This window comes from Ostrinia furnacalis, unplaced genomic scaffold (genome assembly GCF_004193835.3).
Source record: "Ostrinia furnacalis isolate ACB-3 unplaced genomic scaffold, ASM419383v2 OfSCF6075, whole genome shotgun sequence".
Lineage (NCBI taxonomy): Eukaryota > Metazoa > Arthropoda > Insecta > Lepidoptera > Crambidae > Ostrinia > Ostrinia furnacalis.
The window spans coordinates 1-13,751 of NW_021136314.1; the positions used below are offsets into that span (position 1 = coordinate 1).

Here is a 13,751-nt window from a genome sequence, read left to right on the forward strand (position 1 = left end):
GAAACGGAGGACTAAATCCAGCCAGCCTCATAGAGAGAGAAGGCCTATTAAAAGATGCCAGAACTGTAAAAGCGTACTGAGCTGCACCCTAATAGTACTGCAAAAATCAAAACTTATGTAGTAATCATTTTTAGACGAACAGGCAATTTAATCACATTTGCATTCTCCGATCACCACACAGCTTATGACCGCGGTCTATGAAGGAACACTATCTGCGGTTGCGATTCTCATCAGTGAGGGACCGAGGAAGAAATAAAGAATAAAAGATGCTCAAAAGCTGTCGACTGATGAAGCCTAAGCCACGACCAGTGCCAATCCAGCTCCAAAGCCCCACGAATTTTCATCTCGAGTGGCAGAATAGATTGCAACCTACGAGACTAGGGAAATTTTAGCTGTTTCAGGACTATTCTCATCTGTTTTTAAGATTCTGCTTAGTATCGATGTATAAATAGCTATCCAAGTCCTCACGCTGATACAAAGTGTATTATAGAGACGATTTTTTTGTTATAAATCGGAAGTATGTATTTGCGAGGACCAAATTTAATATACCAACATGAATAACGAGGATAGCAGAACCATTTTGGTAAATGCCTAAGCTGCTAGGAGAGATCAAGAAGCACTACTAGTAATTAGGCTGAAGATCGAGATTATTCCGACACTTTAGCGAAGATATCCTAGACTTTAGCTTGAGTGAGATTAGAATGCCCTATTAAAAACAACAAGTTATGTACCAGGAGATAATGAAATCACAACTGAGCTAAGACATGGTGGTGGTGCTAGAGACTGGAATGGAATGGACGTTGGCGATGGTCCAGAGTTAGGTGAGGCAGCTTTTTCCTGAAACATCCAGTCTCCCAGACAACCTCATTTTCGAAAAGACGTTTGTAATACTACGTACATATTTAATGCTGCGTCAAATTATGCAGAAGACTGAGGGCTATAATCAGTCATTATTATTGGCCTTTTTGTACCTTCTTCGATTCGGTCAAGACCTGGGCTGTGCTACAGTCTCTTTAATGGCGTCAAATTGACTGTCGATACATGCAACTTCTGAAGTATTTGTATGAAAACTTCATCATATCAGCCCTCCCCCAAGATCAGAACTCGAAACTTATCTGATTGCTGCGAGGGTTCAGAGTTGGAGACACCATAATCTCTTAAAGTCTTCATTACCTCCCACTTAGAGGTTTTCAATCTTCTGAGCTAGACCGAGCTCAGTATCAAGATACGGCGAGTACATTAAAGAATCGTTTAGCATCTAAGTAAGTAGCTTTCACTCATACACTTGCCAGCGAAATTGAAAAATTTTGTATTCCTGTGCGGCTGATACTAATATTTACGGGTCTGCTGGAAAAACAATACCACAAGTCGCAAGTCTTTATAGCCCGATCAGAAGGACATAGCTGAGTGATGCAGGGAAGAACAACTCTACGTCTCTCAAAGCTTCTTTGGAGAAGTAAGAGAGTGTCGAAATTGAGCCACTGTAATTGCTTTTTTTCGTGGGACAGTTTTGAAAGGCTATTTAAAACACTTAAAATATAAAATATCACATTTCTTTCATATCATTTGGAAGTCTTATTTAATGTATTTTATGGCTATACTATTTTTAAATTACTAGAATCCCCGAGAAAGAAGGAATAACACAATTTATGAGTAGAAATAGAGTTAGGACGCGCCACCGGTATTAGATTTTGGGTCTTTGAAAATTTTTTTAGTACATAAAATAACTACCTATTGTCCTGAAGACTTTGCTATCGTGTAAAACGCTGTATAAACTATATACAGAAAAAAAATCATCGCTCTTGTTACATTTCTCCCATCGATTCTCAGCTCCGCCGCGTAAAAAACGTGTTTGGGATATTCACCCTTATATTTCTATCAAAGAATAATCTAACCCTTCTGAATCAACTTATGTAGACACATGTCTACACGACAAAACTTTACTTATAACTATGTACGCTCCTGGAATATATTACATTATTCTAAATATAAAACATTTTTGTTACTTCAGACTTTCATAATATGAAAAGACTTTCTTGCTAAATGGATGTCGCCTGAAAGTTCATCTGTGAAAACTCAACCATCTCTGCCATGAATTGATATTTATCTAAACCTCTCCTTAATCCATATCTCGAGCAGCGCAGTGCTCGCATTACTTACGCAAATTGAGCGCATAAAAGCGCAAGATCTCTCCGATACGAAATTCTATGAAGGTAATTCCAGCTCACTATTCGGAATAAAAATAAACAGAGTCAATCAGACGTCGCAATCAGGTGCTTATTCTCATCGCCGAGCGACGGACGCGCGACGTATGTACGAGCACGTCACACCCTCGCTAGGGTTACTGCGCGCTCTCCAGTCAGGCCATAGAGTGGGCGGCTCAACACAAATACCTCATGAACACTTAATGCTAAATTAATTTCTTCTAGCCAATGCTTGACTGAACTAAAAACCATCCTATAATCATGTATCATCCTCATAAGCGACGTATCGCATGTATACCACTTACATATTCGGATACGAGATACTTATGAGGACATACTGAAATAAGATAGAGATCTTTTCAGACTTAGACTAGCTTAAAAGATACTTAAAAGTAGCTTAAAGCTCTTTTACTTTCCATTTTGCATAACTCTGTGTAGGGTTAGGCATAATTTATAATCGTGTTTGCTATAGGTAACTGTGACAACAAATCGAGTCCGAAATGACATTCATGAAGCACCCCGCTCGTCTCGTGGCGGCACACAATGTGTGGAACGCGTCACGCGCGCCATTCCGTCAGCAATATTGTCTAAAGCAATTTGTATGTAAATCAATTGTTGTTAATACTATTTATGCCGATGGTTATTGAGCTACACTACTTACTTTCACCCGCGAAAAACCCACGCGAATCCCTATTCTATTCTAATACGAAACAAAGACCAATTTCGCGACAACCCCCGCACATTACTTGACAAAAAAGCATGAACCTAAGACGTGATGTTAGGTAATTGTTAATAGGGGATTGCCTCACATTCCAGCTTTGTTCTGAGCGGATTATGTTGGTTATAAATTTTATTATATTATAAATAAGATATTTATGAATACTTTTTATAGGCGTTAAAGTTGGTGATGAAAATATTGGGCGCAATAGGACGGGTTATGGTATGGTGGAAATAATAAAGAAGTTTATGTAAGGCGTGGCAGTGGGTTAACAAATAAGTAAATAGACCAACAAATCACGCGTATCGGATTAGCCCTATACGTTATTTATGTGCGCTGAGTTAGCGATACGCATCTCGGACGCAGGAAAGCTACGGCGGACGTGGCATAAAGGACTTTTGATTCAATAAACTGAATCACACTACAAAAGTGCGAATTGCACTTATAGTTACGCATTAATTCCCAAATTTCATAGAAATCGGCCTTTTTAGTGTCAACCGCTGGGCTATTTTGGTGAACCTACTCCTTCTAACACAAACTTGGCTTAACTAGATACCACTTCAGTAGGTAACGAGAATACTTCTATTTGTACACTTTAAATTACTTCTGAAAAATTAAAAAAGGACTAGACTTTCACCTAAAAAGTATTTTTTACACCTCTATCCTATCAAATTTCCATTTACTACTTACGAATGACCTGAAAAAATATACCGCATCCAACCGAGACAGACGCTACTTGATTCCGCGCCGCTCCTACAGAAGGGCCTCAAGAACTATATTGTCGCGGGTATCTAGCGCGGACACATGTGATCCTCCTCAATTAACTACAGAATGAGTCGACTGATAGAATTACTGCATTTGAAAAACTAAGACCTGGAATAAAATCTCACTTATTTAGGACGTTCTAGAAATGACAGCTTAGAGATTTTGGGGAACTGATATCTTAATTTATATTATAGGACATGTATAATTTTAAAAGAACTGTCGCTGGTCAGTTTTTGAAGATTTGGATATGACCGCCCTGACGTTAAAATTGTCAATTAAAATCAAATCCTTTGAAATAATGCTAATGTGGGTAGGTCTCTTAGAGTTTGTGAAACTTATTTATTTAAAAAAATCAAAAACAATTTGTCTACTTTAATATGTTATGTTTGCATTACTTAGTAGAAACTATCGCTTGTAGAGCTGGCGGGTCTATGTTTGCGTAGGTCTGCAGCGGTGATAGAGAACGTGTCGCGTTGTTATTACCATACTAGCTGAAAACCCGGCTTCGCTCGGGTGAAATTTGACTCGTAATACACAATTCTAGGTGCAAAATGTAGATAGATGTTTCTGTAGTCATCAGTTCTCAAAGAATATTAAATATAGATTCATATAGCTTCGTTAGTTGTGTTTAATAAATATGGTAAATAAAAACTGCATAAGTTTTTACACAAATTATTTTTATTTTAAATCAGCATTCAAAATAAACTAATACAAATTAACAAAACAATCGTCTGAAAAAGTTCCTGGTCTTTATCTGGGTCAGGTATTTCTGCACACACAAATTTATCATAATCTACTGATGACCTTGGTTTATCTTCATTTCTTAGAATAATAAGCATATGCGCATGTGGAAGCCCACGTTTCTGAAATTCAATAGTGTAAAACCACGCACTCGGTATTCCAAAAAAATATTTTCTTGTAATGTCATCTAAAAGTTCCTCCAATTTAAGTTTAAAAATTCAGGCAATTAAATAGGGTCTATGTTCTTTTTTAGCGCCTTGTAAATTTTCTAAGATTTCTTGCCAATTCGGATTGCACGTTAATGTTATAAATAAGTCTGGTTTACCATAAGTACTTGCATACAATTGCCATGGAATCCTGATAATTTTGCATCATATGCCGAGGACTTCCCACATAAGTTGCTGGCAATATTATCATTTTACCAATGCCTTGACCCATTTCTCTATCATTATATTGTTATAATTGTCAGCTCTGAGCTGTTTTTGATTCATTCGAAGAAACAATAATCTTTGAGATTCAATCCTAACATAGGCCAAGACACAATATTCATGAAAAAGATTTTCAGCGTAAAATAATGGGCTAAAATTTTTTCACCTAAAAAATGAAGTGCTTGACATTGAACACATTCATTAATCATAGAACCAACTGAATGTACTGATACTTGAATGGTGTTATTTGAAAGTGCTAAATATAAATAGTTAGTCCTGGGGGGCTGATATTCTGTACCTACTAAACCTGCTTGATTATTTACGTTTTTTCGGGGGTCTGTCCGCCATTTGATATGTTTTCTTCTTCTTCTTCTTCTAAAGAAATAAAATCACTGCTGACTGACAGCATCTGTTTTTCCTTGTTGTCCGAAGAAGCTGACTGACAGTAGCTGTTTTTTCTTGTTGTCTGAAGAAGCATCATCAATCATCAATGAATCCTCGATTACCGTCAACTCTTCGTTATCAACCTCAAAAGAGAAATATATTTATGAATAGCTAATTTAAAGCTTTAATTTAAAGATTTAATTTAAATTTTTAATGCTATATTGTGTTACTCTTATTAAACAAATTTAATAAGATGTGATGAAAAAATACACCACATGCAGGAATTGAACCTACATCCTCGACTTCTCCGTTGTCGCGCTCTTACCATCTGAGCTAACTGAGTTTAAAGAGAAATATATTTTATTTTTAGACAAATACCTATTCAAATAATAATAAGTATTGTGAATGTATGTAGGTTTAGGTATATCCTCCCACCTCTGTATTTATTTTACTTTACTCAGTGACCTACACTATTAACTTACCTGAAAGTCATCAAATAAATCTTGTGATGCAGCAGAAGCAGCTTTTTGCTTTTTAGGAAAAAGGTTTGATAGTGCCCGAGCCTTGTTTATTCTTAACTGCCTAATTGTTTCTAAGCCACAACACTCTCAATAATTGAAATTATCTGCAAAAATATATTACACAATTATTTATAATAAGAACCAGCCGAGCTCAAGTGGAACTTGCGCATGAAGGAGTCTATTCCGTTACCAGAAAAAACGGTGCAAAAATCGTGTCTGTTTCTGTATTATGTTGATAACAACTCAACACAGGCTATGCATGTGGTCATTTATTATTATTTGTCGGGTTAAATAAAAAAAATAATTAAGCCGCTTACCGAGTATAATGTTGTCGCATTCCACACATCGACTGCACATTTGCATTTGTTTGCAGTTTCTTACAAATATTTTGCCATTACAAAAATTGAATGTCACTGGAATTTATCACTGTGCGAAACTAAATGACACTGACATTTGAACTTCAACTTTTATGGTTATGGCTAATATTCTTTTTCTGTGGTTGAATCGGCCAATACCAGGTTTAAAGAAAAAACACACAACAAAGAGTATATCATAAAAATCGATGACAACCCAGCAAATAGTTTATGGTTTATATAAGGTTTAGGCGCTGATCGCATAGTGAATGGATGGTGAACTACTAAAGATGGCGACAGCGGTTTGTTTGTTGTCAGTGCCATCGGAATTTAACGAAATTCTCCATTATCCGAATTTTGCGGATATATGTTGTCGACTCAAAATCGATATTTTTTTATGCTTTGTTATTCATATAAGGTTTCGATCCAGTCTACCGTACCCCTTGACGAAATTATTAATATAGAAATCAGTCGCTTTGACGGCTCGCCTTCTGAGACCACGGCTCTGCCTCGGACTAGATTGAACACGAACAATTACAATCTCATTTGATTATTATCTGGCTGTGTGTGGTCGTCTGTATCTGTCAAACGACAAATAGATTCTAAAAAGAGTTGTGGCATGGCTAGATTAGTCGTAATAGATCTCATACTAAATTTAGATTCAATGTGCGCCAGAAAAATGGCTCTAGAGGTGGTCCCTTCATCATGAGTCTTCATGCTATCACGTCAGAGGTTCTTTTAAAATTTTCCGTACCTTATCTTTTATAATACCCTATAACATCGTCAAACTCGATCTCAGATAAAAAGAAAATAACAATACGTCGAAGCAAACTGTCTCCGAAACAACACTTCGATTCTCCCCTATAGCAATTTTCCTACAAACAATTTAGTGGCGCCATATTAAAATTAACGATCGCCAAATTACGAACTGTTGATTTAAGTTGATCAGCATAAATTACGTGGGCGGCGTATTAAAAAACAAGACAGTCCAAACAACTTGTTTTGTCCTTAATTGTAAATTTGTCAGGCGTGTTCAGCTGAGTCACTTTCAGCACTGAATCAAAATACAGAATAAGCTACCATTTAGTATGTTTTGCAACTGCAAAAGCTTTACCCATCCAATATATTTTTATTTATAGGTAAAACTAGCTTTCCGCCCGCGGCTTCGCCCGCGTGGAATTTTGTCTGTCACAGAAAAACTTTATCGCGCGCGTCCCTGTTTCAAAAACCGGGATAAAAACTATCCTATGTTCTTTCCCAGGACTCAAACTATCTCTATGCCAAATTTCATCAAAATCGGTTGCGAGGTTTAAGCGGGAAAGCGTAACAGACAGACAGACAGACAGACAGACAGACAGACAGACAGACAGACAGAGTTACTTTCGCATTTATAATATTAGTTGGGATTGGGATAGTTGGGATTAAACGAGCATAATTCTTGAACAATTGCTATCATCCGTCTAGACAGAAATGATGCTGAAACTTTTATGGCTTTAGCGCCCTTACAAACTTATCCCTGGAAAAACAAATCCCTCCAGATAAATTTATTCATTGGACCGAATCAAATTAGAAGAGAAAAAAGAAATTTGATGTTCACCGTGACGTGTACAGTTACATACAATAATCGAGTACAAACAAAGGCGGACTTCTGGAGCGGTTTCATAAATCAAAACAGGAGTAAACGTCACTTTTGGACGATCGTAAACTGACGGTGATTGTACACAGTACACCCAATAAAATCACTTTGGCGCCACAGCGTAATACATCTCCATTGAGCCATTTTTCAAAAAGTCGGTATGTTAAAAATTACTAGTTGTGTTTCTTATTCTGCTTATATTTTTGGTTTGGAGTAGACAAGTGTGTATTGAGAGGGGATAAAAGTGGGCATTAAAAAGGACGAACAATTTGAATACGAGTGAAGCCACGATCCAATTTTGAGATTGCCGCCGAATAAGGTTGTGAGCACACGGAGGGAATGTAAGTGAAAAGCTTGGCAAAAATGAAGATCGATGATAATGCGATTTTAAAATCAGAAGTATAATATGAATGCATTTTACAATTTTCTAGTTTAATTATATTACTATTAAATTTCTAGTTCTATCATAATTATAATTTTCTGTTAGCCCTTCTAGTTCTAGGGTAATGAAAATGTAAAAAGTAACTTAGTATTCGTTTTGAATCTGCTCCACTTCAAGCCCCTGAAAGTGCCCTCAATTATGCGCGTTCTAAATGCCTTATACAAGACAAGCGCGCAATTTGACGCAAGTAATGAGCGCTCATTCGTATGCGGGCGTCCGGCGCAGGCACTGACATAAAACCACAGTAAAAAACATGTATTTCATACATATGTACTTTGTGGAAGTCCGCTTTATGCCCTCGTAAAGTTTTTTATGTGGCTAAGTAAGGACAGTAGGTATGAATTAATAACTTATGCTTGCAAGGTGAGGGATCAATGGGTGGTTAAAGATTGCTTTTTGTTCTTTAAACCTACATTAATTATGCGGTTATTTTTTAATTATGTGTTGCATTAATAATAATTCAGTGTTAATTTTATTAAAATAAATACATTTTGTGGTTCAGATTTAAGTAACTCAACGTTTTCGAACAACTTAGACGCACAACTTTATGCTATTTGTGTGGTAAAATTCGAACAGAACTGCATTTTGTAGCAAGATTTTGGCTACATTTTGCACAGTCGAGGTTGCGGCTGCGCGACACGGAACGAGTGCACTTGCAGTGGACCGCTACCTTTATAAATGGGTTTTCAATTCACTTTTACGAATAATTCCGAAGCCTTGTTTACATGGTTCTGCAAAACCCAGAGAGGAATTGTAGAGGAGATTCTATAGACGTAAACTGGGTTAATAGTTGAGGAAAATAGTTTTATTCATCAGCTTTCTCATTAATTTCGTAATTACAATTTACTAAGTAATAGTTTAAAAAAGTTTGAAGAAAGGTTAAGTTTTGCTTTGTACTCGTGTTGTTGTATTTTGAAGAAAAATATTTTTATTTTTTTACTAGAGGAAAAAATTAAATAGATAATTAAAAATGAACTTATCAAATTCCGTCGTTTTACGGCCGGCAATTGTTTCGGGTCGCGTGCGCATAAACAGCTCGCGTTTACACTTCAGGCCCTCGTAAACGACGACCGACGCGCACGACTCAGCGTTTTCTTTTGTAGGGCGGCGAAGATGTTTTACAGTTTTTAAGATACTATCGATGAGAAAGATCTACTCGTATTTGCTAATGCTCTTAATGCTACTCACTCTAAACTAATGTTAGCATATAAAGCACATTAAAAATGATATAATACGAGTAGGTATTATGAATAAATAATTATCATTGGACATTTTACACTACGCTTCTAGTTAGTTGTTAGTTATGTTAGTATACGCGGGCGAAGCCACAGGCAGAAGCTAGTGGGAATAATCAAAGATCATTTTTTAAACAAACAATAACGTCTATCGTGACAAATAATACACATTAACGCCATGAACCTACATAGGCAATCTTTTTTCAAGATAATACCATCATGAGTTTGCTATTTGTGTAGGTAGTATCGATAGAGTATGCCCAAAATGATATTGACCATCTCTAGACTCCCTAAATCTTGCGTCCCAACGTGGACGGTTAGAAGCAGAGTACAGTACAGATATTTGCATTTTATTCGCCCGGGGCCCTGCGTCCTTCTCCGAGGAAACTTTATATCTTTCAGGTAATAACCTCTTTGACGGACATCCTTGGGCAAAACCCTCTCTCAAACATTCCAGTTTAGATCCAAAGATCTAGGCAATAAGAGCCCTGATGGTGGCATAGATAACGTGGTTTTAAGACAAGGGTAGAGATAAAAATAAACGGATTATTGCTCGAGTATCGTCTCAAAGATCTCCGCTCGTTTGTCGGAATGCTGCCGATGTGGGTAGGTGGACGTGTGGAGTTTCATGTCTTAGGTTTTATACATGGTCTGATTTTTATCTGTGTTTTGTTACGGCGGCGAATTTGGTAAACAAACACCAATTACAATAGAATTTTAACATTTTATTATATCTTCCCTGATTTGTTTAGTACGTATTTTTATCGATCTACCTATCTTTATATTTATTTTGTCTGTTACAAAATAAAAATAATACAACAGAAATCTTTATAAAATATCTTGACGATAATATTAGTAACGTTATAGCTTACTATAATGGAATCATAGAGTTGCGTAGGTACGAGAGTTGAATAGGATGGTCATTTTAAAAAACCTTTCCGTTAAAACCAATTAAGAAAATGAATGCAAAACAGCGTCTGATCCAATTACCTTCATAAACGTTTCCTCCGTCGAGAGCGCGACAGTCCTTAGCATTCGCCGCGAGGTGTCGACAGGTCGTAATTGACTCCTCGCACAGAAGAGGTAATTTTTAGGGCGCTCTTTGTGAGGGAATAATGGAGCTATTGGCAGGTCGGCAATCTGAATACCGGTTACGTAACCTGTTGAGGGTTCGGAGATGCTTTTGTGTGCTTTTGACGAAGAAATCACTCATTTCTAAATCCACAAAATGAGATATGGTACATTTGTAGAACATTTTCAATGATATAAAACGACTTAATAAAAGTTTGTTAACAAATAGGTATTTGTAACTGATTTAGTCGGAATAATATGTGCAATATGCTTACTCTGTGCACTGCAAATTATGATAATTACATAATAATTTGTGCTAAAGAAGTGAGCTCGGTAAGAGTATGTTGAATCACAATGACATGTAGAAATCAAACTAGTAGGACCTAGAGCTATCCATAGTCCTTGTTACCACAATAATAAAATAAAATAAATGTGTTTGGACAACCCTGGTAGCAATTAGGTGCAAGGAGCATCTTCCAAGGTGTGATGAGCCGATTTGCATAAGGAGGTGATAAAAACAGGGGGCGCCGCTCATTACCGGCCGGGACAGAGGTTGCCTTAGCGGAGCTCTTAGGCATTATAGCATCCCATAACACAAACGCTACCAGATAGGTGCTTTACTACTGTAGTATTAAGTTTTAATCTCCTTTTAGTAATTATTCTTACCAACTTCTCATCATCCATGGTTAATACGTATTGTAACAGAAGTGCATGGATGTTTGTGCTTGCAAAATATCTATCGTTTGCATTCGAAACCGGTCAGCAAATTTATTTGGCCGCTACGCAAATAGAGATGAGTATAATAAACCTAATTCGTATCCAATTATCGCGATAGGTGTGAACAGGCGACAGTGGCAGATGACGCGAACGAAATGATGGCCGCGTAATTAGAGATTAGGCCAAAATCGAGCGGTCATCGACACTCGATGGAGCGCACGGATCTACGCCTACTGAATCTGACAGTACGTGTGCAAGCGGGAACTGATGTGCAGGTACAAACTTTGGACATAAGCATTGTAGCACATTAATGAGACCAATAGAGATTAGAGACAATTCATTTTGGCAATATTGGCAGGGTCGTGGATAAAACCAGGAATTTAGTTCTGATCACTGTTTGGTTAGTCTCCTGAAAAAAGTTCTGTTTGATTTTAACCTCGCAATACTCATTCTTACCTATACTGCATATCAAACACTCATTGGGTCGCGCTGTTCAAATCCGTTAGCACATCCAGAGGCGCCAATGCGTTGTGGCGTATGGGCGGTTCGTTGATTGCGAGCTGCGCCGTGACAAAGATCAGCCGACAACAATTCACGTCAATTTGTGAGCTGACAAGGTGCGGTCGCGAGCGTGAGCCTCCGCACTCTGCGAGCACAGCTCACAGCGAATGTGTGGAGTCGCTGTTCTGTTACAGACATAAAAACGATTGCTTGATTACAATACATATTTCTGTAAATATGGTGGCAAAGTGGGGTGACTACGGCAAAATGCTACGAGTTACCGTCCTTTCACTGCTCGTAGCAGTCGTAGCAAAAAGCATTCCTTACTTTGATTGTTGGCGAGGTATGTTGTGAACCTACCTCTCTATGTTTTTATTTGACGTTAAGGTAGAAAGCATGCAATGGTTACACTGATGAGAAGTTCTCTGTCTTCTTTACTACGGAAAGAAAATCACAGGTTGCTTTTGTCAATTGCCTTAGATTGCAAACGACCTTCTAGTATGTTGTGGGCAACAGAAACTACGAATTATTAGTAAACGGTTTTCACTGTCGACTCTACGGCACCCATGCTCGCGGCCAAACAGTCAGGTCGATCAGTCGGTAGTTTTGAGCGCGCACTCACGAGCGGCGTATTTGCACCGCTCGCTCGTCGCCGCGTAATCTACGAGGGCGGCACTGAAAATTTCGGGAATCAAGGAAGTGAAACAACATTACTATTTAAAAATGTATTTATTGCTTTTTAAAGTATTCTCCGCGAACTTTGACACATTTTTCCATACACGAAACCAATCATTGAAGCAACCATTGCATTCGGAAGTTTGGGTCTCCAAAATGGCCGTTTTGTAGGCTTCCACAGCTTCTTCAGGTGATGAAAATCTCTGACCACGCAATTTATTCTTTATTTTAGGGAAAGTATAGAAATCATTAGGGCTTAGGTCGGGGCTGTACGGCGGATGGACTAATAATTCTATGTTTTCTTGCTCTAAAAACTCTTTTGTTCAGTGCGCGGTGTGAGAACTCGCATTGTCGTGATGGAGGATGATGCGGCGGTTGCAGTTCTCTTTACGGAGTTCAGAAACGACCTGTGGCAAACAAATGCTAGCATACTAATCTGCATTAACCGTTCTTTGTCCCCCAAGAGGAATAGTCGCAACATGGCCGGTTTNGGTACATCGTTGGTTCGTTCGTTCGTTTCAGCCGAAAGACGTCCACTGCCGGACAAAGGCCTCCCCCAAGGATTTCCACAAAGACCGGTCCTGCGCCGCTCGCATCCAGGCACCTCCCGCGACCTTCACCAGATCGTCGGTCCACCTAGTGGGAGGCCTGCCCACGCTACGTTTTCCGGCTCGTGGTCGCCAATTAGTACATCACTATACTTCAATTAGTACCATAACTATGAAAAATAAACAATTATTTCCTCCTGTAAAGTTTGCTCAAAGGGACATAAGCAGTTTGAAAGTTAGGCTGTCGATATTCGTGTGTCTAAGTGAGCTTCTAAACAGTTTTTAAGTGTGTACGAGTACCTACCTAAATGTAAATGTCTGTCTGTGCAGGTATACAAAATATTGGTCAACATTGAATAAAATATTTTTGATTCTTGAATACAATTTTTGACTTTACTTTCTCTGTTATTATTTTTTGGTAAAATCGAGAAATTTTTTGATACATACATTTGGCTATTATAATCCTGATAGTTATGGTGAAATATAAGATTTTCGTTTAGCGTTCTATTTCAACTAAAATAGATAAACACGGATTGAGCGACATTTTTACATGAGTTACATGTCAAGTTATTACGAATACGAATACTGTATGTCGAGGTAACGCCATTATAGTGTAACAATGACAATAAAAATAGGAGGGTAGTTAAAATATTTAAGCCCACCCGAACGGACGATTCCGCCAGCTGCCAATCAAATAAAAAAAAATCCTTTTTTTTTCTATGCGGTTATTATTTTTGATTTGATTTTGAAATAAATCACATAAAAAAGCAATGAAAAGCAGTATATCAGAAAAGATGGCTAACTTTGGCGGC

General features: G+C 37.8%; 1 long non-coding RNA gene across 1 annotated transcript; it reads right to left on the reverse strand.

The window, feature by feature from the left end:
* Nucleotides 1–4,424: 4,424 nt before the first annotated feature.
* Nucleotides 4,425–6,313, reverse strand: LOC114361956 (uncharacterized). Its single transcript, XR_003656640.1, has 3 exons — nucleotides 6,079–6,313; nucleotides 5,723–5,865; nucleotides 4,425–5,383 (listed from the first exon to the last, which is right to left on the reverse strand). It is a non-coding gene; the product is annotated as an uncharacterized LOC114361956 (long non-coding RNA).
* Between the last annotated feature and the right edge of the window lie 7,438 nt (nucleotides 6,314–13,751).